This window comes from Notamacropus eugenii, chromosome 2 (assembly GCF_028372415.1).
Source record: "Notamacropus eugenii isolate mMacEug1 chromosome 2, mMacEug1.pri_v2, whole genome shotgun sequence".
Lineage (NCBI taxonomy): Eukaryota > Metazoa > Chordata > Mammalia > Diprotodontia > Macropodidae > Notamacropus > Notamacropus eugenii.
The window spans coordinates 257,107,583-257,134,117 of record NC_092873.1 but is presented as its reverse complement, the minus strand read 5'-3'; the positions used below and the strand labels follow the sequence as shown (position 1 = coordinate 257,134,117).

The following is a 26,535-nucleotide window of genomic DNA, read 5'->3' as shown; positions in this document are numbered from 1 at the left end:
TTTCAATGACACACAAAAAATACATTTGCTACATAACACACTATTGTGGATACACTACAAAACCAGATTTTTCTCATGTGCACTTTATTGCTGATATATGTTCAGGTTCACTAATCTAAACTCCATAGTTCTTTTAGGCTAAATAAAACTGCTTTTCTTTTTTCTTTTGCATTTATGACTTTATTATTTATCAAGGAAGGACTTTGTATTTGTCCTTATTGACTTTCATCCTATATAATGGTGCCATTCATACAATTTGCCTATATTATTTTGAATTTTTTTGAGTTGTAAAATGATGAAAATATGAGAACATCTCTCTTCTTTGAACTCCAAGTATTGGCACAATTAAATTGGAAATAAGGGTAAAATTCTGTATTCTACATCACAAAATATGTAATTTTAGTATATATTATATAACTGTAACTTGATTGGAGAGATTCTGTTGAAGAAATGTGACATTTTTTTCTAAATATATCACTGACAGACCATTCAGTTGAAATTCAAGATGTATTTGGATTTTAAAAGAAGCACATAGAAAAATCCACTTGTCACTGAGTGGATTATCTAAGGGTTCAGATAAGTATGGAATTGTAGAAATGGAAGAACCTTAGTGATCTTTTACTTCAAGCATCTTATTTTACCAAGAAGGAAACCAAGGCTCAAAGAGGTGTAAGGCTCTTGACTTCCATTTTAATGATCATTTCATTTAATTTGCTGAAGCTCTTCTCCACCAACCTACCCCACAAGGCAATTTTAAAAAGGGAAGAATAGTATGTAGGTGCTTATTGATAAAAAATAAAAAGGATGCAGCAACTCAATGGCTAAGTGGATAGACACTGTGTGACCCTGGGGAAGTCAATTAACACTGTTTGCCCCAGTTTCCTCATCTATAAATTGAGCTGGAGAAGGAAATGGCAAGCCATTCAAGTACTTTTTGCCAAGAAAACCCCAAATGGAGTTAGAAAGAGTCAGACACAACTGACATGACTGAACTATGACACCAACAGCACCTATACTTATCTACACAGATTCTCTTACTTTCTAATCTCACTTGAAGCTACCCTTGGACGTTCTTGATGAAACCATTGACTCACTTTATGTGAGCTGTACTCCCAGCTTCCAAAAAATAGACAAATATCACTGGTAAGGCTTCTTTCTAACTAGTCTAAACCACCCTCCAGAATGGCAAACACTCCATCCTCCTCTACCACCAAAATGCCTTTGCTGTAGAAAGAGAGGGAGGAAATAATTTACAACAACAAAATGTTAATACCAAAGGAATAACACAACCTAGTCATTCATGTGGTGAGAACCAAATTATAACAATTGAAGCATTTAATCTTCAGAGGCAAATTGTCAAACTAGATCATTCTTACCTTCACTGGTGAAATTAACATACAAATTGACATAATAATAACGGCTGACATTTAGACAATACTTTAACATTTGTAAAGTACTCCACATATACTATCTCATTTGACCCTCTCAGCAATCCTGAGAGGTAAATATGGTTATCATTTCTATTTCACTGATGAGGAAACCGAGGCTTGACTATGTTAATTGGTTTGCCCATGATCCCATGGGCAAGTAAAATTCAGAGATGGGACCTAAACTCTGGTGTTTCTCATTCCAAGTGCTCTTTCTTTCTCCCCACTGCCTCTCCCAAGTGAAAATGAAAGATTTAACTTCCAGAAATTATTGACCATTTTTCATAACAGGAACTTTCTACTCAGCATTTAAATACAAACTGAAATTCTTCCATGTGAAAATTCGTCCACACATATTGCAAACTGTTTTCATTTTCCTTTATTGTCCTCTAATGATCTCATCAAGAGTGCATAATTAGTGCAATAGACTGCGGAATACTGGCTCTGCCCTGAAGCAGCCAAGCAGAGTTCTTGACTAGCCCCACTCTCCCTCTGGAGTTTAGTACTGTTAATGGGCCATGATCAGTAGAAAGAATGTCAAGGGATATGCTCTTTTTAAAATAGCTTGTGATCTCTGGCTTGAAGCAACAGTTCTGGGGCGATCACCATCTGCACTAAAATGCATATGAAAGATTTTTTTAAAACCAAGTTGCCAAGGTCAATTAATAATGGCTTTTGATGCCCCCACATATTGCTATTAGCTGGTGAGCAGATGGACTTCTGTACCACTTTTCCCTTGGTCTGTACAGATGCCCTAATATGCTCTTTGGCGATTATCACTGGAACAAATTTCAAAATGGAATTCATAAAAAAAGGTTTGGTGATGAAATTCTGGTGAAAATTCTGAAAATGAATTGTAGACTATCAATAGGATTTCAGTTACATTTAAAATCCTAAGCTAAGGTATTCTAAATTTCTGTATTCTTCTCCCACTTGATGAGTATTAACTTTGGATTGGGAATTTTAAATATAACTGGGTAGTCAATATTGTCAAGGAGTTATCACCTTGAAATAGGCTTTAGCCAGATCTAGTATGAATGATACACATTCTATTTCAACGAACATGCTATGTTTATTCAGTATCTTTCTCACAGAGTCTATCAGGAACTAGGAGTACATAAAAGAATTTTTAAGAAAATGATGCATTTTCCCCCTTAAAGTAAGACACGAAGTTATAGAAGTTTCTAACCCCACTTAACCTTTTTACATATCATTATCTCCACGTATCTGCAAATTTACACATGTATAGGAGTCAAGAGCCACTGAGACTTAGACATTCTTAATTTTGTATTCCACAGAAATAGGTAACTGCAGCCTGTCATTCTTGGCAACTGGTGGTGAAGAGAAAAGATAGAGTGGAAGCCATTCATTCACAAACTGGCATTAAAAAGAAAATCCTGCATACAGATGGAAAATGTTTTCATGATTCACCTTTTTAGTTCAATATCTGATCATTTTTCTAAGTAAACAAAAATTAAAGTCAAAATTAAGAGGATTTTCAAAGATAAATCCTAAGCAAGAAAATTCATAGATGCAAAAATATAAGAATAAATTTCAAACATTTATATAAAGAGGCATTTCTGTAAAAAAAAAAAAAAAGAAAGAAATGAGTAAATCACCAATATATTTATGACATTATTCATATAGAGCTCTGACAAAAGATTTAAATGCAGTGACAAAATTTTTTTTAAAGTTGGCAAAATTAAAGATACAGTCATAATAATGGGAGTAAATTCAAAATGATTTTTTTATTTTTGAAAAAGTTAATGCTATTGAACTTGTCTTAAAACCAAAACACTTGGGGTTAGAGAGTCTTCATTTTTAATGTTTTTTTTTTTAATTTTGGTATCACATTCATTCTTTCTAACTCCTGCATCCCTGAAAGATAAGAATATATGAAACTCTCTGAACACATTTGTATAAATGAACATGAACAACAAATGACAGGTCCTTTGAGCACCTGTTCAGTTCGTGGGAATTTTTCTCTTATTCAGGCCTCCAATAAGAAGGCAATTTTGAGGATTAGAGCATATGTATGAATTATTTTGTGTGTGTTGGTGGGGAGGGTAGGTAGGAGGACATATCAAACTGTATACTAGGGAATTTGCTATCACATTTTTTCCCCTTGGAAACACAATAAGGGACATTAGATTTTCAACAACAGTCTCTCTGAATTGAAAACTTACAAACAAAAGCTTTATTCTAGTAAGATACAATACTGGCATTTCGGCCCAAACAAACAAGTTCTTAAAATAAAGTTTCCTTTTATTCTTTAACAAATACAAGTCTAAAACATTTATAAAATTATAATAATTAGAAAGTCAGTTGAATGATTCTTTTTTTCAGTTTTAATGAGGTATTAAAAAATCCTAACTTTCTTAGTAATCCAAATACCATTTGACATCTTTTATAGAAAAAAAAGCAACTACATTTAAGAGAGTCAACTTCTAAATAAAAGAGATTTGTTGGTTGCAACATTGTGACTATTCTCAGGAGCCTTCCCTCCCAATGAATCTTAAGATTTCAGGACCCCTAGAGGCATAGACACATAATTATCCTCTACTGCCAACATATTAAGAAGGCCTATGCCAAGTTGTCAACAGAGAAGAATACTTTAAAATAGAAGCTTCAATACACCAGTGACAGTTTTTAGCCACTGATTACCCCCCTCCCCAAACACCCATTCAATTTAATAAGAATTCTGTACTTAGTTGCCTGATAAATTGCATGGTAGCAAACTAGATTTTGGTGGCAAAGCATAAGCTATCTTTTCATAAGTAGTGTAATCACTGATTATACTTACATATTAAAAAAATAAACCCATGGAAATAAAAAGTATAACAAATGCTTCTTCCTCTGAGTACAATACAGACTACAACATGTCCTTACTTTGATGATCTACAAGCACATTTGTGAGGGTAACCCTTCAAATGGGGTAGATAACAAATCATCCAAGCTTTCTCATACTTTGTGAATCTTTTCCACATCATCACATAGGTCTACCACAGAGATTCCAACCAATACACTAGAAGTCCTCTTCAAGTCGTGACAGATAGCATTTATTAAGCACCTACTATATTCCAGGCACTAGGCTAAGTACTGGAGATATTGAGAGGCAAAAAAGTCAGTCCTCAAGCAGCTAAGTCTAATGGAAGAGACAACACGCAAGCAAATACAAACCACATAGAGTCAAGATAAATTGGAGATAATCAAAAGAGAAAAGGCATTAAGGAGAGTCAAGAAAAGTTTAAGCTGGTCTTTTGACATTAAGTCAGAGCACTGTCCATGTGCTATTCATTGCCTGTTCTCCCCACATGACAGATCCAACATGTCTTCTTGTTATACATCTCTCTGATGATTTTATTGACCTTTCTTGCACATTCACCTTTGCTGGTAATACTTGAGCCCACCATACACATTTCCATTTTCTTTTGGTGGCACATTACTTTGAATTTTTGGAGAGTCTGATATTCCATGATTTATAGCCATGTAACATTACCAGGAAAATATTGCTGTTAAAAAAATTTTTTTTTCAAGGTGAATCTTGATGCCATTAAAAGCACTGCACAATTTCGCAAATATAAGCCAACCAACATTCTTCCTCTTGTCCATTCTTGGATTATTTCATTCTCCATCTGGAAGATCTATCCAGAGATAAATTGGTGGACCACTTCTGTGCTCGCTCTATCTATCTATCTATCTATCTATCTATCTATCTATCTATCTATCTATCTATCTATCTATCATCTATCTATCTATCTATCTGTCCATCTGTCTGTCTGTCTGTCTGTCATGCATTGGACAATAGGCATTCTTCATCCACTTAGTTCTTCTAGTATGTATATTTCAACTGAATTATTCTGAGTGCATGTGGACTTCCATTTAGGAGACTCTAAAGTGTTTTGAATATTATCATAGTCATCAGAAGGCCAGTCATAATAAGGATCATCTGGAGGACTTCACGATCTATAGAGAAGATTGCTTCCCCTTAGACTCTGCTCTCCAAATTCTCTTACACATGCTTGTCTCCACATTTTATGTTTCATTTGATGTTAGTAATCAGAGCCACACTGAAAAAATTATGTTTTGTATCCTTCAAGAAATATTGTATTGTTTTAACAGGTCCACGGGAGACACTTTCTTGGAAAGAAACATTGAACAATTACATGGGAGATGGCTTTTAAAAAGCATTTTATTCCGCAAATTAAATGCTTTTCTACTATTTATAAACAATAAACAGAGTGAAGACTTGGATTCTCTTCTCCTTTGAATCTATTATGTGGCTATAATAATACAACCTGCTTACAGAACAGTGTTTATGAAAGGCTATTCCCCATGCCATATTGTTTTACACAGAGAATAGTATTTGAGTATCACAACAACTCTCTGCAGAAGGTAAATTATAATCATTATTATCTCTATTTAAGAGGTAAAGAAACTGAGACAAGGAAATGTTGAGTGAACTACCTGTGTCACATAGCCATCAAGTCAGAAACAAGATATGAACCTATGTCTTCCCTAAGTACATCTTTTCTCTAAGCGCAGTGCATGATGGACTTAATGTTTTTTTCCTGGGCATAAGGGATCTTTTCCTCTTTTAGATATCTTGAGATCTGATTCATCAACCTGCTCATAACTGTGGTACCTTATTCAAGTTTTCTTGGTATGATCAAACATTTATCCTTGTTTTCTTTTACTTCATTTTTACCTCTTCTTTTACTTAATATCATTTTTTACTTTATGTAGCTTGAAAATGTTATGTTAGATCCCAAATGTGGCTGTTTTATACAGATTTATTCTATTGTTTATGATTGTTAGTTTCTTTCCAATTTCATCCTTAAATGGTCTTAGAATATTCTTACTTAATTGAGTCCATCATCAAACTTTCTGTGCCACCTATCATATGATATGATCCATTTTATGTTTTAAAATGTTATTTCCTGTCAAATGACTTCTGACTGTTCTTGAAAAACATGTTTATAATATAGTCATAAAGTTTCTATGTAACGTGAAAGTTATTGGCTTCATTTGTTATTTTTAAAAATGTACACTTTATATGTATATACACATATACACATACATGTAACATGTATCAGCTTAAGAGAAAAAAATCTACAAATGAAAAGTTCTTCAAGACAATCACTACTTTTCACAGGGAATTTGTATATTGGAAATTAGCCTCTTTGTTTCCTAGGTTCCAAGAGTATGGTAAGATGTTTATTAGACAATTTAAAGCTGCATTTGATTTTATAAAACTGAATGTGGAAGTAACACTAGCAACCCATTATAAACAGAGCACATTATTTGAATTGGTTTTACTGTGCCCTGTATTGTGACCAGTGGTGCTCATTTATAAGAGTTAGCTCCGAGTGAGACACAAGGCTAGGTCCAGAGAACATAGGTTTTGTTCTCTGCCCTCCCCTTTCCCCATGCAAAGCTAACTGGTCTATAATGGCCTCATTAGTTCTACACACATTACCACCATGCTCTGGTGATAACTCTTTTACTTATAAGAAAGAGGTTGGCATTTGTTCTGTTCTATGGTATTTCAAACTCGAATTCTGTAATGGAAAACAAAAATGGAAAACAAGGAATTCAATTTTTCTTGTAGTATTAAAAAAAAAAAACCTTTAAAAAACCCATGTAATGATCTACGACTCAGTAATGACATATCACTTTTCTTGAAATGGAATAAGCCCAATTATCCATGGGCAGTTTTTGTCCATTGCTTATACAGTGTGGTTGGCAATTTTGCCTAATTAATAATCAACATTTATTAAGCACTACCTTTGTTAGCTTCTGTATAGTACTACTGAGGAAGTAGATTTTGTATGCATGTGTATTTGTGCTTAAATATATGTGTATGTATATATGCATGTGTATTATAAACATACACATACAGGAAACAGTGATTTTTTTGCTTAAAGGAGTTCAGGACCAAGAGTACCATGTAGCTTTAATGTTGTTAAATGAGAACCCAGGGAAATTGCATGGATTCCGTGACAGTGGCCAGATGAATGATGGGAGTTTAAAGGAATTTTCTCACCCCAATACAAAAAGCAAGCAAGCCAGAAGAAGTTGCAGCTAGGAGAAAAGCAAAAGTTCAAAAGACAGACTTGATCTAAGGGTTCTTGAAGTCTAGAAAAAATAGGTTGTAGATGTGACTCACAAAAAATAGCTGAAAGAGCTCTGAGACTTTAGCTCAAAGGCTTCTTCAGTAGAGACCTGCCAGGCTATAGCTGCAATTCAGATAGTAGTAGGTCAATGGTATACCAATAGATGGCAATAGCTCAGAGGAAAATCAGCAATGGAGAACCAACGGATAGTAGTTCAGTGAAAAATCAGCTCCAGAGAACTTGCAAGTGGAGGCTCAGCAGCAGGAAAAAAAAATAACCCAGTTTTTCAGACCAAGACTTCCAGCTTGGCAGATAAAGAAGACCTGCAGATGACAAGAGCCACTCTACAGGCAAGTAGCATGTGGCAACTTCAGTGACCGGGAAAGGTTCCAGTTGGGACAGAGTCCAAGGAGTAAGAATTAGAAATGTGTTCTTTATGCAATCTCCTACCAGCATAGAGGGAATCCATAGGAGACCATGCCTTGGCATGAAGGAGGGTGCTTTCCTTTATCATCTTGCTTCACATTGAAATAAGGTGTCCTCTCCTTTGGTTTGGTAGAAGAGAAGTATTGATCTGCTCTCTTAAGCTGATAAAGAGATACTGGATTATTTCCCTCCTCATCTTTACCTCCTAGTTTCCCTGACTTCCTTCAAGCTTAAGCTAAAGTCCTGCCTTGTGTAACAAGTCTTCCCAGTCCTTCTTAATTTTAGTGCTTTATCTCTGAGGGGGGGGGTCTCTATTTTTTGTTGTACATAGCTGTTTCCATGCAGTATCGCCCATTAGATTGTAAGGTTCTCTTGAGACCAGAGATCTTTTGGGTTTTTTTTTTGTCTTTGTATCTTCTACCTTTAACAGTAAACACATAGTAGGTGCTTAATAAATCATGTGAACTGACTAACTGAAAGGCATACCTAGAGGTTCTCTAGAGACCAGGGACTGTTTTTTGCCTTTCTTTGTATGTTCAACACTTAACACAGCAGATGCTTAATGATTACTTATTGACTAACTGAAAGAAAGCCTATCTAGATCTTGAGTAGTTTCCAAGGTCCCATGTTTAACAGTAGCCCAGCCAACTTGTGTGTCAATATATATGAGTAATTATATATGTGAAGACTGTAAGTGATACTCATCAAATGAAGCCAGTAAATGCTAATAGGGTCCAAAGTGAATTGTTAGTTCCAGCTGAGGTGATTGAGAAAAGCTTCCCAGTGGAAACAGCACGAGGTCTAGACTTTGAAAAATTCACAGGATAAAAAGGAATGGAGAGGACAATGTAGGACATTCCAGGTGAAAGGAGTGCTTTCAATAAAAGCATCAAAGAAGGTAATCCAAAGGGACATTTGAGCAATACACAGTAAAATAGTTTGGCTGCAGTGGAGGATTAAAACAGCACAGTAGTAAGAGATAGACCAAAAAACAGGTTTCAGTCAGGAGTGTCTTTAATAAGTGCTAAGAAATGGAATGTATCTTGCAGGTAAAGGGGAATCATTGAAGATTTCTGAAGAAGAGAATGGCTAGTAGAGTACATTAATAGAAGCATAATATATAGAACTTAGGAAATGGGAGTCTTATTTTAGTCTCTGCCCTGGTCAGATCACATCTGAAATATTCTATCCATTTCTGGTGCGGTATTTATTTCTAGGCAGTTAGATGATGCAGTGGATAAAGCGCTGGGCCTGAAATCAGGAAGACTTATCTTCCTGAGTTCAAATCTGGACCCAGACATTTACTAGCAGTGTGACCCTGGGCAAGTCACTTCACCCTGTTTGCCTCAGTTTCCTCATCTGTAAAATGAGCTGGAGAAGGAAATGGCAAACCATTCCATTATCTCTGCCAAGAAAACCCCAAATGTGGTCACGAAGAGTCAGACACAAATGAAACAAATGAACAATAACAACTGGCTGCAGCATTTTAGAAAGGCAATTGTCAGGGACAGCTAGAGCACTTGCAGTGGAGTCAGGAGGACCTGAGTTCAAAACCAGCCTCAGACACTTGCTAGTTGTGTGACCATGGTTAAGTCACTTAACTCCCACAACCTCAAAAAAAAAGTCTTTGGCAAGTTGGAGCACATCTATAAGAGAAAAACTAGAAAAGAAACATTATCATATGTAGACTGGTTGCGAAAAAAAATAGAAGATTTAGCCTGGAGAAGATAAGAATCAGAAGCCACTTGAATGGAATATTTATTAAGTTCTTACTATGTGCAAACACTGTGCTACGTGCCAAGGATGCATATAGAAAAGACATGAAAGTCTACAGTGAGAAACAGAACTTAGATTTATTTTTCTTCACTCCAAAGGAAAGACTAAGAGCAGGTGATTCATATAATTAATCACTGAAAGCCCAGGACCCAATCATAGAAAAAAGTGTTAAATACAGCTACAAACTATATCATGAGATCATGCTAACTGATCCCTTTATGAGGTTCAAACAAACCTACTGAGTGAATTTTCAAAAGAGTAAGACTACTGGATAAACAGTGATTGGCCACATCCTTCCATGACCTTCTTATTTTGTAAAATGTTGTTCAATATATTTTCCCTGTCTTGACATATAACAAACATCACACTGAAATCATTAAAAAAAAGTGTTGATCAAGAAAAAAAATCAGCGGAAGTACTCCAGGGGTGAGAAGCAGCTCCTTCTAATGAAATATGTAGAGTTGGAGAAGAGGAGTTCATTAGAAGGGCCATGGAACTAGGAGAGCAAAAGTGTGGAAAGAGATTGCTACTCTGAGGAGTTAAGAGGCCACTCTAGCAGCAAGGCTTTGTGGGTTGAACAGACATGAGAAATGACAAAACAGATTCTGTGTTGCTGAAACCTTCCTGGACCAGAGATCCCAAAGCAGTAATTCTATATCTCTTTTCTCCTCTTGGGACCACTTATGGGAGCCTAACTCTTTCCACTTGAGCATAGGGAAAGTCTGCTTACTGTTCTTTGCTTTAAAAACATTTACTTCATCTTTATAAACAGTGTAGGCCACAGGAATTTGAAAGTCTACTTATACTCACTGGTAATGCAGTTCGGAGGTGACAGTTGAGGGGAAGTATCCCTGGATATATGGATATACACACATATACCTATGTGCATACACACATACTTACACACAATGAACACATATTATACACACAGATACACATGTATATATACATATATGTATACTATTTACAAGTATACATATATAATTTATGTGTATATATATTTTCTACATTTTATATATAATGAGAGAAAGGGACGGGGACAGAGAGAGGAAAGAAGGGGTGGAGAGAAGAAGGGAAAGGGGGAGGGATAAAGGAATGGGAAGGAAGAAAGAGATATATTTAAAACTAAAGTGTTTTTCTATAATATTGCTGCTCATTTGGGGCATAGAACTAAAAAAGAAAGAGACAATTATGGATAATTTTGTAACAACTTCCCAGAGATGAGAAGGCACCTTGATACTAAGAAACCTATCTAAAAAAGGAGTCAATAGTAAGGGTTGCTTATCTAAATGTGGAGAGGTAGAAGGAAACAGGATAATATCAGGTAATAGCTTATAGTACCATATGGCTAGAATATCGAGTACATGAAAGAGATGAGTAAGAAATCAGGCTGTTAGCTTAGAAGAATATTGTGGGATACTTGAATAATTAGCTTAAGAAATCTGCATAGGAAATAGGGATATGCTTTAGTCCCTTGAGGTGGAGCACTAGATGGTCAGACTTATGTCTCAGGAAGCCTGTCTGGCAGCTACATAAAGGGTAGATTGTTTGTCGGAATCAATGAAGTTCAGGAGGCAAGGATAATGGTGACCAACAGAAATGAAAACTTTGGGAAAAGGGAGAAGTTTTCTGGGGGAAGATGATAAATTCAGTTTTGTACATGTTGAAGAACATATTGGTGCAGACTTCTAATGTGGTAGTATGGGTCTAGAGTTCTCAGGGAGATACTGTGGTTTGGGAGATAGGTATTTGGGAGTCAGTAGCTAGAATACTGCAAGAGTTGGCTGCAATGTCCTAAAACTTCAGAAATTTATCTGTATGTGCTGCCTTCATCCAGTTTCTGCATTATTCTGAAACCTGGTTTCTCAAATCTGGTTTTCCTCATAAGTCCGTTCTGATCACTTTGGTCTGTTCTTGGGATCAATCGACCAATCAATAAGCACTGATTCAGTACCTACTTTGTGCCAGTCACTGTTCTAGGTACTAAAGATAAAAAATTAATTCCTGATTTCAAGGAGGAGATAGATCTATCATTCTAAATAAATACCATGCTTGTTTTCCACTTTTGCCCATTTCCTTGGATTTAATGTTTCTGGTGTTTTCTTTCGCTTCATGATTAATTTTGTCCTTGATGTATTTGTCATGAACTACTTTCTCAAAGGAACTTTCACATAAGCCCAGTCTTAGCCCCTTTTCTTAACCCTTCACTTCGCATCAAGACTCAGTTGAGTCTTGCCAGTATATGTATGTATACCTATTAATATTCATGCCTCTTTTCTCCCCTTGGTTTTCAAATTCTATTTGTGTAATTCAGAAAAACAGTGAGAGACAAAGGAATCAACTTTTTAGAAGTCTGGTGTTAGTTATTATTTATTTTTACATGCCTTAGTTCTACTATCTCTAAGGTAGCATGAGATTTTCTCCCTTCACAAAAGGAAAATTAGAAAATGAATAAGATGGTATCTGCAAAGCAATTAGAGATCCTTGGAAGAAAGTCATTATATGAACAATTCCAAGTATATTATTACCAAAGATGCATTTTAAGAATAAGTTTAGTTCCCAAGCAGAGGGTTAGAACAGATTGGATTTAAGAGATGTTACCAGACAGAATGTTACAGCACGAGGTTGAATATACTACATAAACAGAAACTGTTCAGAATTAATATTGTGAGAAGGTGATATAGATGGCCATGTGTATATATAGCCATTTGACTACCTGAGCCAGTAGAAGTAGGCAATCTAACACATTTGAACAAAAACCTAAGGTAGAAGCTGGGACTTTCTATAGAGAATTTAAAGAATTTTCTTCCCTTCCTTTCGTACAATATGTTACACATATGGCAGATTTCTAAGCTTGATAAACATCTATACGTAGATAACTTTGAGACAGATGGAAGTTACACGACTTTGGCATATTAGTTTCCATATCATTAATCTGAACAATTTAAAATTCTGATACTAAACTTAATTTCTGTGAAGAAATGAAACAGAATGTTATATTGTTTCAGTGTAAGTGACCACTTTTAGGAAATCAAAATATCTTGGTTGCCTCTAGCAACTGATTATCCTGCCATGACAAGTAGAGCAGAACAGAACATAAAACTTGGTGAGTCTGTGCTGGAAAGACATATGTAATCAACTGTAAACAAAACCTCCTGGTCACCAGAGGCTGTACTATAGGAACACATAGTTTTATTAAAGGGACAAAAATTAAGAATGATGATCATAGGAGGAAAAAAATCTCTGAGACAGCAGTAATGTATATAAAAGTTGAGAGTGCACAAATGTCTATAAATGCATAAAAGATTCAAAAGGTAACTTGCCAGAAGGATAAGATGAATTAAAAAGAATTGGCAGAAACAGGAGAAGGTAAATAGGGAAAATTTATGTCATATTTTTGCAAAAGTATGAAATGCTATCAAGTTAACATTTGTGGAAATTTTCTTTGTTCATGTGAACATGTTTTTGTTCATGTGAAAAAGAACCATAAATATGTATAACGAGAGTATTTAAAAATTTCCAAATTTTTCATTCAACAAACATTTATTAGATATTACATGCAAGTTATGCTAATGGGTGTGAGGGATTTAGTAATGAAAAAAACCCAAAAGGGTATAGTTCTTTCATTTTAAGGAGTGTATAGTGTAATAGGGAGGATACTAAAAGAACACCAATATATTTTTAAAAATATTTAATGCCAACATTGTGCAAGGTACTGGATATGTAATGGGAATTTAAAGAATTGGATCCTGTCCTCAAGTATCTTACATTCTGTTGAAGGGGATACAACATGTACATGGATAAATGAAGTAGAGGATGGAAAGAACACACAATTGAGATGATAAAGAAGGGCTTTATGTATGGGTAGCTGACTGAGCTTTTTAGGTAATTTGGAATTCCAAGAATCAAGGTAAGGAGTAAATAAATTCCAGGCACAGGGGAGCAGCCTAGATAGAAGTATGGGCAAAGGAGATGATTCCTGAAGTTCAAAGAACCACAGATGGACCAATTTATTTGGAATTCAGAACACTGGTAATAGGTTTTAATGTGTAGTTGATGGATTTGTATTTTATTAGAGAAATGTATTTTATTTATTAGATTACTGTATTTTATTAGAGAAGGCAGCTAGGTGATACTGGGCCTCGAACGAGGAAGACTCACCTTCCTGAGTTCAAATCTGTCCTTAGACACTTACTAGCTGTGTGACTCTGGGCAAGTCATTTAACCCTGTTTGCCTCAGTTTCCTCATCTGTAAAATAAACTGGAAAAGGAAGTGGCATGCCACTCCAGCATCTTTCCCAAGAAAACCCCAAATGGGATCACAAAGAGTCAGAGACAACTGGACAAAAACATTTTATTCTAGAAGCATTGAAAGTTTCATAAGGAAGGGAGTGACTTACGAGTTAGACCTATGTTTTAGAAATGTTATTTTGGTAACTTTTAGAAGATGGATTTGAGAAAGGAGAGAGAGGAAGCGAGGAGACCATTTAGAGATCTATTGAAATGGTATGAGGACTAAACTAAAGTGATGAACATGTGACTAGGAAGATCCCATTATGAGAAATGCATTGGGAGTTTAATTGACAAGACTTGGGAGCTTATTGAGTAAGGGATCTGAGGAAAAGGAAAGAATCAAAGATGACTCCAAAGTTGTAAACATGGGTAACTATTAAGAGCGTTGCCAATTTGGAGAGAAAAAATGGAAGTTTGGAGAAGTGATGTGTTTATGGGAAGGGAAAAGAGGCAATCAATTCAGTTTTATTGAACCTAGTAAATCTGAAATGCCAATAGTGTAATCCAGTGGAGATTTTCAGCAGGCAATTGGTGATGTAAGACTGAAGTTCAGGAAAGAGGTTAGAACAAGATATAATAATCTGAGAATCATCACTATACAGTTTGTAATTGAACCCATGAGAGCTAATGAGGTTGTCAAAAGAAGGATGCTCTGGATAGAGCTGTGGGGAATACTCATGTTCAGTGAGCTGCAGATGGAGGATGCTCCAGCAAAAGGAAATGGAGAAGTAGTCAGACTACAAAAGAAGAATCAGGGGAGGGTGTCACAAAAACCAAAGAAAAGGAGAATATCCCAAGAAAAGTTAGGTAGAATGAAAATTGAACAGTTAACAGATTAAGTATATTAGATAGACTGCAATAAGGAAAAAAGGAGGGAGTCTAGACAAAGTGCCATGAGGGATCACTTTGCTTTGGGATTGTTGACTATTTCTCATTTCAAGTTGGGTTCTAATGTGTCCCCAATGAAATGCCACAGGCCAGGTAGGGGTTTGTAGCTCGGTGCAAATGAAGTTAGGGTGAGGTCAAGGACCTCTCAAAGAAAGCACTTGCTACAAAGAACATTTCATATTATTTATTCTAGTCCATTTCCCTCTGCTTCTTATATGAGCACATTCAGCCAGATTTTCCCTGGAAACAGTAGCTTTGGCAGTTGCATTGACTTTAGGTAGAGTACTACCTAGTAAATCATTGCTACAGTACATTTAAATAGTACCCTAAGGACCTCGAAGAGTCAATGCAGTATCCAAACCTGCCATTCTTAGGAAGAATCTGGCTCAAAGTGTTTATATGAAATGCAGGGGAAAAAAATCTTTTCCTCCCAAAGCAGCCAACACTGTAAGTTTGGCACAGTCCTACAAGATACCTGCACTGGAGGAAATAAGGTAGCTCCAGCGGCTGCCTGCCAAGTTAGAAGTAAGTCTAACAACAATTAAGTTCAATACAGCCCTATTAAGCAATGGAGGGGTGGCAGGGGGACATGAAGGAAACAGGCCTGGGGGAAGTGGGAGACATTAGTAAAACCAATTTCTTAGGGTAAATGAGGTTGGAAGACCAGGGATCAGTGGTCCTTTGCAGACATATTCCTCCACTCCTCCACCCCACTCCCAATTTAAAGCACTTACCTACTGCTAATGCCTTGATCTCTGACCAATTGGAACCATTTCTCACTTAGTTCAGGTTTGGTAATTGATGCACTTTTCTCACCTCTATCTTCTCAATATTGTACCAGGAGTGTCTGTGTCCCAAGAAACCAGGACAAATTAATAGGCACTTATTAAAGCCCTTCATGGAAAATATTAAGTGAAAGGAAAATTCTGAACTAGCAAGGAAGATGTAACCACTTTGTTAATTCAGGAGATTATATGGAGTCTTTTGGCTGACTTAACCCTATCCACAAGTCCTTGATTTTACAGTTTAAGAAAAAAAAGGTTGCAATCAAATTGGCACAATTAGTTAAACTGGAGAACTGAGGCAGAAGACCAGCTTGCAAGGACTAGAATCTAGTTGGAGTGCTCTTCCCATTAAACAAGTTTGAGCTACCATCTAGTTTAGATAGCTCACTCAAAACAACCTCATGCCAGAAATATCACACACATTAATGAAAACTATGAAATTCCTTGGCAAATAATCTTTCTTTTGTGTGAGTGGCCACGTGATTTCACCTAAATGCCTATTTTTAAAATTGCATGTAATATTTAAGTACTTTGGGATAACAATTATGGGCAACACATCCCAACTAGATTCAGGCTATAATATACACTTAGATTAACAACTTGGAGAGACACTACATATATACACCTACAAGTACATATGTAAACATATATAAATATATTTATGTATACACACAAAGATCATACAGACATTGTAAATGGACAAATGATTTGCACCAATGTGCTCAGTATGAACTAGGAAGAAGAATGCGATCTGGATTCTGATGGGAAGTTGTAAGGTTCTTCTAATGATTCAAAATTTTCTTGAAACAAAAGCCCATCTTTTTAATACTGAAGGTCTATTAGTTTTAATGGAACACAGTAGTCTACAAAGAACTGAAAATGAGTATCAACCAGAGGGTAATGGGGAAGTTCATAGCATGTGTGAGCAGGCTACAAAATGAGGGATTATGAAAAAGTGGAATAAAAGATGTTGTCAAAGAAATGTATACAGCCAAAATGGAAGATACTTTGGTCAGTTATGGCATAAAAATAAGAGATAACAAATATGTCCCTGCAACATCAGGAGAAAGCAAGGAAAGACCTTGACACACTGGGAAAACCCTTGTGGCCAACTTATTGTTAGACGTGGACAAGTGTCACATGGGATAGGAAGGCATGTATGGATTTGATCTGCACTTGAGAAGGGAATAACCACATTGAAGAGATCGTAGATCCATCTGAGTATTTTAAGTTAATAATAATGATCTGGATATAAACAACCCATGATATTGGTAACTTAGTGATGTGTCCTATTCTGATGAAGCTTTGATCCTTATAGCAGTTGAAAGAAGTAAATATATTTGTAAAAGAATCCTGAATCATATTTGGATTATACCTTTAAAGGAAACCAGAAGTATGTACATATATATTATTTGTGTGTGTATGTGTATGTGTGAGCATTGCAACAATAAGTGTACCTAACTGTTTAAACTAGGTTTTTCTGGGCAATAGCATATTTGTTGTCCCACAGAAGTAACACATTAACTTAAAGAAGGCAGTCTTCCCATCAGCTCGTTTCAGATTTAACTCATTGTGAGGTCCACATCTTCCATTTCAGGAATATGCTTTATCCCATATGAGTGCTCTTCAGCAAAACCCCTTATCTTACTTGTCGGGTTGAAACTTTTATTTACATTCCCCCAGATCTCATCTCTTCTACCTCACCTATTCTCCAGTAGCCCCTCTTCTTGCTAAGGGTCTAGAGGAATCATTATTCCTCTAGAATTCACCCATGGACTTGCTAACAGTGCATCACTCATTCCCTTCCATCTATCATGTCTCCCCATTTATGTTCCCTTCCACTCTGTAATTCTGATACATAAAATACATTGTTTATAACGGATTTGTTAGATGGAGACCACAGTGCTTCATTTCTGAGGCTCCCCTTTCACCCCTGTTACGTAAGTTTTTAAAGTACTTCTATACATTTTATGTTAATGATCCCACTTTTTTTTAACATCATAGGTAAGTCTTTCTGTCTTCTCTCTTAAATAACTTCCAAATGGGGTAATTTATTTCATTAATTATTCTTTCTTAGATAATTATACTTATTTACCTTCCTTGAGGGTTTCATAAATTGAATAATTTGTTCTTTTTATTTTCAGGAATGGCACACATGACACTTTGTAGAATGTTCTTTTTTTTTCTTTGATGTTTAGACCTAGATTTGTAAAGTATGTCATTTTAGGCTGCAGATTGAGCTCTTTTCCTTTTCAAAATATACTGTTCCATTTTCTTCTGTAGTTTCTAGAGTGTACAGAATAATCTTGTATTATTTAAATTTCATTTAAAATTATTTGAAGGTCTTTCTTCTAGCTTCTAACAGAATTTATTGTTTGTAATTGAAATTATTACTTAACCATTATATCTTTTGGAGTTTGAAGTATATGATGATCTTTCTTTCTTTTTTCATGAAATTCATTGTGGATTCTTTTAACTGATCCTTTTCAAAGTTCTGGGAAGTTTTCTATTTATTATTTCCAGCATTGTGGTGTTTAGAGTTTTTATTTATCTAGTTCTGAGAAATCACAGAATCTCTCATTTGTACCTGTGCTTCCTGCCTCATAGGCAAATGGGTTTGGATAGAAAAAGAGATATTCTCAATGTTTTTTTTTCCTTTTCTTCTTCCAGTGTTTCCTCTGCTAAAGTAATTTTTGTATTTGAAGTCTGTTGATCTCTCTTTTTTCTCCTTTAGAGAAACTTGATTTTCTTACCCTTATATACTACTTGGGTTTTAAAATCTTACATGTACCTATTTAGATACATTTTGTCTCTTCCATCACAATGCAAGCTACTTGAAAGTAGAGATTATTTATTATTTTCCTTTGTATCCCTAATGCTTAGCACAGTTCCTTGCACATGGCAAGGACTTAAAGGTTTGCTGATTGGCTTTTTAAATTTGTACATTGAACTCTACATTGTGACCTATAGTAATTCTTATTTTCTTGTGGATTTAATTTCTCTTTGGAACCATTCTAGAATTTCTTGTTGATGATCCATACTCTCTTGGGTGTCCACAGGATTCTTCATTTCATTACACATTGGTTTACTTTTCTTTGTCTTACATTTGTTAAGAGAGCTTTGAAATCTCATTAATGATTTAGTACTCATTCTTCCATTTAGTTTTACTAGCCTCTTTATTGATTTAGTTGCCTGTGCTCTGGGGCTTAATTGTGATGTTCCCTCTTAAAATCTGTACTATTTAAGGCTTTTTGCTTTATGTTCCTATATCACTCACTTTCTGACTCCTTCCTTGTTGTTGATGGGCATATCCCCAAGTCTAAGCTACAAAATTGCTTCAGTCTCTTCCCAAATTGAGAGATGTAGAATTCATTGGGCTGGGTCCTTGCTTTGAGTTTCTCAGGAAGAGCCAAAGCTGGATTTCAGTCCTCTTTTCTTCAGGCCTTACACAGTCATAGAACTTTGCCCTTCACTATCCCTCCTTTCCTTTTATGCCTGATATGAATTAGCATCTGCTGCAGTGTGGAGGGAGGAAAGGGAAGATGTTTAGGGAAAATTTAGGGCTTCCTAGTGTAGGACTAGCCCCAAAGCAGGGTACTTGCAGCCTTCTCCCATTTTCTAGTGGGTTCCTCCTCATATGTCTGGGTACAATCAGTGACTATAATTTTTAGTGAGATGGGAGTTGTGGTGGTGACGATAGGGGATGCCCAACTTTCTGATTCAAGAGAGAATCCCAATATTGGCTGCAGGCTCATGTCTGCAGTTTAGTTTGTGGATAGAGGGAGACTGGCAGGGAGGGAATCCTGGGTGAGCACTTTAAAGATACTTTCTGGTACTAATTCATAAAACCTTCACCTTGTAGGGTTTTCTGATTTTTTTGTTTTGTGGATTCAGCTGTAATTTCTCTGTATTATAGAGCATGAGTCTTTGTTCTGAGAGTTTTTGAGAATTTTAAGGAGATTTTGAGAGTTAAAAGGGAGAAAGTATCTATTCTGTCATTATTGTTCTCATGATCTAAGTCAGATAGGATATTTTTAAAGTGTTCTTCACTGAACCCATTGCAGAAATTTGTTCTGATACTTAACAAAAGCTTTTTTTCCTCTTAAAATCTAAACCGAGATGTTAAACAAACTAATAAGTTTACAAGCCAGGTGAGTATTGTGCACATTTTAAACATCATGATATTAAGGACACTGTTCCCAAAATGATAACAAACAATGCCTATTTCATTTTGAATTTGCAGCATCTGTGACTCTGATATGAACAATAGCCTTCTTACTGTCTCACAATCTTTTCTTGTCTTATACTTTTTTGCAAGTGATTATTTCAATCTGTTTTTTTTCTCTCAGGTCATGAAATAGATCAAGGATCTGAAATTCTTCCTTGTACTCTGTATGTATATGTATGTATGTATGTATGTATATATGTATATGTATGTATATACACACACAGTATCTGTACTTGTTTCTTATGCATAAATTCACACCATATTCATGAACTCAAAGTACCCTCTCCCTCAGAGCTCTACCTTTCATTATTGTCTGCCTGATGGAGGTATATCTCATAACAGCAGTAGTTCTTAGAATTCTGGATGTTATTCATTTATTCCTACATTCAAATACTTATTAAGCACCTACTATGTGTGAGGCCTTATGGTGAGTAGTTTTTTTTGCCTGCTAATAAGGAGAAGAAGGCTACAGGTATCGAGAAATATAGAAGAAACAGCTGTTGAAGTGTGGGAACAGGAGCATTAGAAGCCAGAGTAAAAGTTCAAACAGAAAGGTCTACATCTCCTCTAGGTCATAGCAGCATGTCTGGCCCACTGAAGTTAGGTTTCTGGTAAGGAAAAGTGAGGATAAAAGGTAGAGTTTGGGGGGAGGAGAGAACATTGATTAAATAATTCCCTATCCACTCTTCTACCCCTCATATATACCATTCACACATTGGATTCTGGTCTCTTGACTACCTCTGGACAACGAATTCTTTTTGTTAAAAATTTATTTAATTATTTTTACTTTTCAACACTCACTTTCATAAGTTTCTGAGTTTTGAATTTTCACCCCTGCCCTTTCTTCCCCCATTCTCAAGATGGCATGCAATCTGACATAGGCTCTACATCTACATTCATGTTAAACATCTTTTTACATTAGTCATGTTGTAAAGAAGAATTAGAACCAATGGGAGGAGTCACAAGAAAGAAGAAACAAAACAAAACAACAAAAAGAGAGCAAATAGTCTGCTTCAATCTGCATTGAGATTCTGTAATTCTTTGTCTGGATGTGGATGGCATTTCCATCATGAGTCTTTTGGAGTTATCTCAGATCCTTGCATTGCTGAGAAGAGCTAAGTCTATCAAAGTCAGTCATTGTACAATGTGTCTGTTACTGAATACAATGTTCTCCTGGTTCTTATTTCACTCAGCATCAGTTCATATAAGTCTTTCCAGGTTTATCTCAAGTCCACCTGCTCATCATTTCTTACAGCACAATAGTATTCCCATAGCAATCACACCACAGCTTGTTCCCCATAAACCAATTGATGGAAATCCTCTCCATTTCCAATTCTTGGTCACCACAAAAAAAGCTGCTATAATATTTTTGTACATGTGAGTCTTTTTTCTTTTTTTATGATCCTTTTGGGATACAGACTTAGAAAGTATGGACAACTAATACTTATTCTAATATTCAGACTGATGAGTGAATGACCTAGAGATCTATCTTACTTTATGCAAACATACAATAAACAAGTCATTGGTGCCTGGTTATGTAACAATAATGATAATTATAGCTGACATTTCTATAGTGCTTTTAGCATTTTCTGATAAAATTTTGAGGCAATTAATGATATAATAGCTAACATTACATAGTATTTTAGGGATTTCTTTTTTTTTAGACAAAAAAATTTTATATGCTTTGTCTTGTTGGTTATTCACAACAACCCAGTGAGGGGGTGTACTATAGCTATTACTGTGCCCACTTGATAGATAAGCAAACTGAGGCTCAGAGAAGTAAAATAATTTGACTATACAATGTCAAAGCCCAGACTCCACTTCCCTCTTATGAACTCTAACTTACTAACTTCCAATGTCAGCCTCTTCTCTTTGAAATTACCCCTAGTTTATTGTGAATATTTCTTGTATGTGCACATTTTTTACTTATGCTCTTTAGAATGTGAGCTTCTTAAGAGCAGAGATTGTTCCTGCCTTCTATGTTTTATCCCTAGCATTTAGCAATGTGAAACCAGTGAGCATTTAATAAATGCTTACTGATTTGATTTAATTGACTCCAATAGTCCAATACCTTTCCATTGTTATCTCTCAAAAATCTCTGCTCCAGTCTGAGAGTGGGAGCTAATGCCTCAGAATATGAGGCTAGGGAGGGGTAAAAGTGCTTAAGATTGGGATGGGGTACATAGCCCTTAGACATAGAATCTTAAAGTTGCCCAGGACCTTAAAAGGATCTTCAGGTCCTATCAATGTGTTTCTGGAAATTCCCAGTTGGAAGTACAAAGCATTTTTTTCCATTAAAAACTACTTAATGTGGTAGTTAGACCTAGTTGAAGAGTGAGTTAAATAGGCTTCTGAGGAATAGCTTGTAAAGCTAACTATTGGCTAGTCCATTATTTTAATGGGAAAATGTAGTCTGAAGCCTACCTCCTTTACCCCCAAATCCAAACAATATTTTGGACTATTTCCCATTCTGAGTTCCAAGCAATCAAGAACAACAATAACACAACGGTGAACTTTTTTAGTTGGTGACTATCGTTGCTGGGTTTTCAATCCTGATCAAAGTGAGAAAAATGGTGTGCTCTACAACAGTACAGACATGGAGGCAGCTATGAGGCTTTGCTGTCCCCAAACTTTTGACAGATATGTTTGAAGCTTGGAACATCATTATGCTATCTTTTGAGTTAGTAATATTTCACTGGATAGCCTAATAGGGTAGATAGGTAGTTCAGTGATGCCTTAAAAGTAGAAAGGGAGCTTATTGACTTAAGAAAGGTAACAAACAATCAGAAAAACAGAAAGGAGAGGCAATATGCTTTTAAGGTATTCAGAAATGAAAAATACATTATGGTCATTTGTACAAGGTAGCTCATGGATAAACACAAAATTGAAATTTCTCTCCGAAGTATATAAGACATAACAAGGAATGAGGAAGCTTAAAGACATAAGTAGATACCATAAAACAGAACTCATTAAATAAATATAATCTCAGTGGGAACGATAGCAGTGTACTCTGGAAGATAAGTTTCTCAAGACAAATCTTGTTTCATACTTCAAAATCATTGCCAAGACAAATCTGGTCTCAGAGCTATCATAACAATTCTCTTTGCTTATTTTTATATCTCAAAGTAGTTCATGTATGAAATGTTCTCCTTTAGAATCTAAGAACATAGCTGTACTCACAATAAATATTTAGTCTGCTCATCTTTTAAATCAATTGTGATAGTTGAAAAAAAATACTAAATCTCTCCTTCATGAATCATATTTAAATTCTACTTCGGAGAAAAACAACCAATAGCATATCTATTCTAAATGAAAAATTTAAATTTATTAAATGTGTTCTTTTGGAAGTCATGTGGTTGAAATAAGTCATCCAAAGACAATCACAAAATACTGGCCTCCAAGTCAGAAGATTTGGGCCCTACTCTCCATTCCAACAGTAGCTGTGTGGCCCTGGCCAAGTCAATTTCTCTCAGTTTCTCCTTTAAAATAGGGAAACAATTCTACTTGCATTATTTATATTATGGGGATGTTGTGATAAAAAGTGATTCATAAATGTTGAAGCCCTACGTACTGCTAGTTTTACATTCAGTAATTCTCCTTTGTTAAACTATAGAAGCACAACAATTTCCCCTGGGGCTATTGTGAGTAATAGACTTCAATGATTGCAAAATTATTATGTCTATGGAATAGATATTTGTAGAATTGCAGAAAATGAGATGAGTGGGGTTTTGATGGAAACCAGTGAAGCCAAGAAGAGGAGGTAAGGAGAGTGAACATTCCAGGTCTAGGACAGTGAACAAAGAGGCAGACTGGAAGGCAGAGTGTCATGTGTGATGAACTGCAAGCAAGTCAGTATCACTGGACTGTAGAGTATGGTAGAAGGGAGTAAAAATGTAGAAGACTGGAAGGGTAGAGAGGGGCCAGATTGTGAAGGCCTGTAAAAGTCAAACAAAAGATTTTATACCTGATTCTGGAGGTAACAGAAACAAAAAAAGGGAAGGGGGAATATCTAGAAATTAGCTTGTAGGGACTGTACCTTTGATTTGGGTCAAGCATACTGATGAAATTCAAGTCACTTGGAGGTGAATGAAAGTTTTTAGACCCATGCCCATTTCTAAGACTCCAGATTGATTTCAAATCCAGTATTTTTTAGGTCTTTCTCATCTGGATCAAATAAATGGCAGGGAGTTCAGATATTAGTTTAGTCTAACTCTAGCCAAAGAGAATTACAGATGGATGATGTGAGAAATCTCAGATTCTATACTTGGCTCTGCTGATGACTCACTGGATGACTTTAGACTTTTAAAAGCAATATCTTACTTTTTCCTCTACAAAGGTAACACTCAGTTTTCCTAGGTCATTATGAAGTCATATTAATCTAAGGGTATTTCTAAACTGTTCAAAGGTCTAAGGTAAAGAGTAGGATAGAAAGCAGCATTCTGGCAGCCTCATTTCTAATCAGAGGTTAAGTATTAGAAAGGAAGTAGCTTCTCATTCACTTTATAAATAATGTTTCTGGATATTCAACATTTTAAATTTACTTTTTGGCAAGAGATGATGTTATTGTTCCAAAGCTATGGAATGTTCACTTCTTGCCTGAATAGGTAATTGATTAGTTTTATTGATGGTAGAATTCAGAGGAAAGCTATTAAAGAAGCCATTATTTGACAAAACATATATTTTTTAGAATACTAGTAAATACCACAGATGAATCCAACCACAGTTGCCAAAATAAATGGGAAAGGTAAATGCGTGTGTTGTTTCTTAAAGTCAAATAAATCTTATACTCAAATTCAATGAAGAGTTCACATATGCTAATGTTTGTATGTAGAAGTAAATCTTTCAACAGATTATCATAACAACCTTTACGTTTAGAGAAATTGAGGCCAAGAATGCTGAAATGATCTGTCCAAGGTCATACAGGTAAGAGTAGCTTGTTATCTCATGATCTACAATTCAATCTTTTAGAACCAACTGGAAATAATTAATCTCTCTTCTCCATGACAGATTTGACATTTGACAATAATTAACAATATTTGACAATTTACAGAGAGGCACAGAATATTATGGTAAAGGATAATGATGTCCAACCTGAACCTCAACAGGAATGCCCCCTACAGCATAACTGATAAGTGATCACATGGTATTGGTGTTGAAGAGTCTTAATGGAGAAGAATGCACTACTTTCCAAGGCCGTCCATTTCACTTTTAATTGTTAGGTAGTTTTTCCTTATGTAAAGCCTAAACGTGCCTCTTGCAGCTTTCACCCAAAGTTGTCCTCTGGAGTCAAGCATGAAAAGTCAAAGGTATCTTCCAGAGGACAACCTTTTAAATACCAGAAGGCAGCTATGATATCCTCTTCAAGTCTTTTCTAGGTGAAATACTCTAGTTCCATCAACTCATTTTCAATGGCATGACTCATTGGAACAAAAGAGCTGAGTTTATCCTTTGGCCACATGTATTCTCTAGATTTGAGCTCACGGGATCTTGTATGTGCAAGAAGAGAGTGAACTTCTAACTGGTGTAGGGAGGGTGTTTATGTAACAACTGTCCTAATATGTAATCAGCTGGGTTGTAAGAAGCACCACCACTGGGATGCCCCCTCTTACCTTTTCCCTCTTCTCCTTTTCCCTCTGTCCCAAGATGATCCAGAAACCATCTTAGATGGCCAGGCAGTGGAAATAGCAGTCACCAATGAGTATGCCCTCCCTCTTTATACCAGCTGCTTAATTACCTTGAGGGCTTAGATGACATGGCAGTCAACAATTACAATCACCCCAATGAGCTAGATAGAAGACCACAATGCCTTACCATCAGACCTGCCTCAGCCTCCTAAAATCCTCCCAGCTTTAATATCTGCCCTAACTCAACATTCTGCAGTCCTCCAGCACATTTATTCCATCTGCTTCTATGATCTAAGGATATCTGGGTTGTACTATCCTCCCCACCACAGCACCCTTAATATTTAAGGACCTTTCCATCTGCCCTGGAGATGAATTTTCTTTCATACGTTGTCTCCTGAATTAGAGAATAAGTTTCTTACAAACAGGGATTGCCTCAATTTTTCTATTTGTATCCCCAGCAGTTAGCCCAATGCCTAGCATATAGCAAGTGCTTAATAAATGGTTTTTCATTAATTTATTATTTTTATCTCCAGGTCTTTTAATACTCTGTTCACAGCTCTTAAAACTTCCCATCAAACTTACTATAGACTTTAAAATTAAAAACAACTCCAGCTATGGTATGACCCAGGCATAATAGAAGGCCACTATCTCTCTTTCTGAATATTATATTTCTGTTAATATAGAATAAGATGGCTAAACTATACACATTAAATTATACCCCTTGAAACAAGTGTACTCTCCTGAAGATAGTAAATCATCCTAACTAAAACATAGTATGCATTCTAAAGTGTATATCCCCACTGCCCCACATAGATTTAGAGCTCAAAAAAGGTTACAGGCCATCTTGGTACATCTCCTTCATTTTTTTGGATGAGTAAACAGAGGAATGGGGTGACTAGGTGGCGCAGTGGATAGAGCACTGGGCCTGGAGTCAGGAAAACCTGAAGTTCAAATCCAACCTCAGACACTTAA

The 26,535-nt window shown here is 35.9% G+C and overlaps 1 protein-coding gene and 1 long non-coding RNA gene across 5 annotated transcripts in view; one reads left to right on the top strand and one right to left on the bottom strand.

Annotated features, from left to right (window-relative positions):
- Positions 1-26,535, bottom strand: part of PACRG (parkin coregulated) — a 583,000-nt gene that overhangs the window by 183,489 nt on the left and 372,976 nt on the right. The window lies entirely within an intron of this gene.
- LOC140522368 (uncharacterized) overlaps positions 1-26,535 on the top strand; it is a 112,427-nt gene that overhangs the window by 76,335 nt on the left and 9,557 nt on the right. The window contains exon 5 of one of the 4 annotated variants that reach the window (XR_011973315.1): positions 5,550-5,681. The exons of the other annotated variants lie outside the window; for them this stretch is intronic. This is a non-coding gene — a long non-coding RNA (uncharacterized lncRNA). Of the gene's footprint in view, positions 1-5,549; positions 5,682-26,535 lie in introns of those variants that run through there. 4 annotated transcript variants of the gene reach the window in all.